Source organism: Macadamia integrifolia, chromosome 13 (genome assembly GCF_013358625.1).
Source record: "Macadamia integrifolia cultivar HAES 741 chromosome 13, SCU_Mint_v3, whole genome shotgun sequence".
Classification (NCBI taxonomy): domain Eukaryota; kingdom Viridiplantae; phylum Streptophyta; class Magnoliopsida; order Proteales; family Proteaceae; genus Macadamia; species Macadamia integrifolia.
In genome coordinates, this window is record NC_056569.1 from 2,103,055 (window position 1) to 2,105,851 (window position 2,797).

The window sequence follows — 2,797 nt, forward strand, 5'->3', positions numbered from 1 at the left end:
GGGTGGGGGTGGAGGAGGGGGGAAGGATAGGAAGGGAAAGTAGCAACCAAAATGGTTATAAGGTCAAATAGTTTAGACAAGCCCAAGTAGCGTATATCCCTCCAAGCAAGCAGCATAGTCTATAGGCCAGGTACATGCAATTGAAGAGTCCATCAATGATTGACCAAAAAATAAAAAGAGTCCATCAATGCAATTTCCAACTATAGATTATAATAAAGCAGAGGAAAATGACAAGAGGGAAATTTGGCACTGCTTCATGGTGACAAATGTCATGATACATGCATAAAACAAGGCATGTTTTTTTCCTTCATAATTTCCTAAATTGTGGTGATACATGTAATTCCACTTGTCAGTCAAGAGTATATACAAAATAATGAGCGAAAAAAAAAAATTTTTTTTTTTTTTTTGAAAGATTAATGAATGTACAGTCCTCATTAAATCTCCTTTTTAATGGATTTACTATTTGCATTTTAACCCAGAAATGAATGTACAGTCCTCATTAAATCTCCTTTTTAATGGATTTACTATTGCATGTTAACCCAGAAATGTGCCTAAAAGGATTTAACCTAGAAAGAAGATCAACACCTTCAATTAGTTTATAGAAAGGCACATCAAAAAAAGTAGTTGTATAAACACAAAATGAATCGTAATCGATGCATGTCACCTCTAAAGAGAAGTGGAGATGTGTTTATTCGCCAATTAAATGACTAATTAATTAAAAATTTAAAGAGCGAGTGGTAGCAGGACATACGTATTGCAATCTTATTTTCACTTTATTTTAATACTAACCGTCCATTTAAGTTTAGATTAATCTAAACCATCTATTAGTTTTTTATATTGTAACTGATTCCTAATTTTTAGGGTCGAGAGATGACGGATGTGGTTACTTAACTTGTCTAATATTTTTTTATATAAATAAATAAAAATCCAATATAAGTGGACTCCTCCTTCGATTTTGTTGGGAAATCTCAATTCTCTCTCTCTCTCTCCTTGCTTTTTCTTCAACGTTGTTCCTTCTTTCTACAGCCTCCATCATCATCTCTCTCTCTCTCTCTCTCTCAAAATAGGATGAGATAAGAAAAAAATCAACATAACTATTTTCAGGCACTGAGCATATTAGAGACTTGGCCATACATATCCAAATACCATGTTTACACATTAATCATCAGGGAAGGGATTTGGACAGTAAAGTTTAAATGTATGGCAAAAGACAAATTTGAATTTATAAAGTAAACAAAGCTGTTGAATATCTAAGATTTTATTATTAGTTATTGGGTAGATATTATTAACCTATGAGAATTTACCCCAGATGCAAATCTTCACTGAAATTGGTAAACAAAACTTCAACTAGACTGGAGAGCGGTGAAAAAGGAAGAAGAAAGAAGGAACAACCTTGAAGAAGAAGCAAGGAGAGAGAGAAAGAGAGGATCGTGATTTCTAAGCGGAATGAAAGGAGGAGCCCACTTATATTGGGATTTTTATTATTTATTTATTTAAATATTAATAATATTAAACTGAGTTGTAACTGTTTACAACTCTGTTAGCAGGATTAACATATTTAACACGTGTCATTCATATCACTTACGTGAACATTCACCGAGCTCCGAACGTTCCGCATTTCTATTTTTCTCCACGTACAGGGACCATTTTGCCAAAGTTAAAAACTAACTAATACTTTCTAACAAAGATTCAAAAAGGTCAAAACTTGACTTAAATTCAGAACTATTTGAAGCTGACCCATAATGAATTCTTAAATCTCCATTGATTTAGTATAGTCACTGTGCCCATTAGAATCCACAGGAGACACACATCTCCAATTTCAGTAACAGAACAAGCACTAGTGTCTCTCTTATATCTCCCTAGCTCTAACAACTGCACATCTATCTATCTAACTATCTATCTATATATATATATATATATATATATATATAGAGAGAGAGAGAGAGAGAGAGAGAGAGGGAACAAACAATCCAATCCTCAAAGCAAAATGAATCCAGCGTAATATAAACAGAAAAAAATCAAGTGACCAAATTATGAAACAGAGGATTAAAATTTCTAGCTCTTCGATTCGTGTAAATTTCATCATGCAATTAAATGTATTAACACATTGAAATGAAAAGCGGATTAATGACTAATAACCCGAAGAATTCCTAACGGAAACAAATTAAATCATGAAGAAGGAATCAACCGTTTTACCTTCCGAAAGAGAAGAATTTGTTCCGTCTCTTCTGCAGCAGAGGAGCGGATTAGCAGCCTAAACGCTTCAAGAGCTTCGAATCTTGAAGCGAAATGGAGAGGTGGAAGATAGACGGAACTCGCTCAGTAAACCACTTCTTCAGAGACCGAACGAAGGATGACGTTCGGGTTCTCTACATCGATGGATCCGAAACGATTGCCCTCCAAATCTCCAATATGTCGATATCGTTTTAATTTGACTTTTTTTTTTTTTTTTTTCTGGGGATTCAATGAGATGAAGCTGAGCTACCGGTTCGTAATCTTGTCTCCATGCAGCAATCGTCAGATTAGAACCATCATGCTGAACTTGTGAACAGTTAAAAGATTCCAATTTAATGGTCAGGCAACTATTTACATGAAGGCTGTTGGGGTGTCAATTGGTTGTTTCGATTGGTCTGGTTTTGGTATGGGATGAATCAGTTTCGATGTGGGAATGGGAAAAAGAAAACCACACTAGTACAGGAAACTTTAGTTTGCCATATAAATCTATACAAAATTATGCAAAAACCTGTTTCTTTTTATGAGTTGTGGACTGATTTCCGTTTCTTTCCAATTTGTTTTT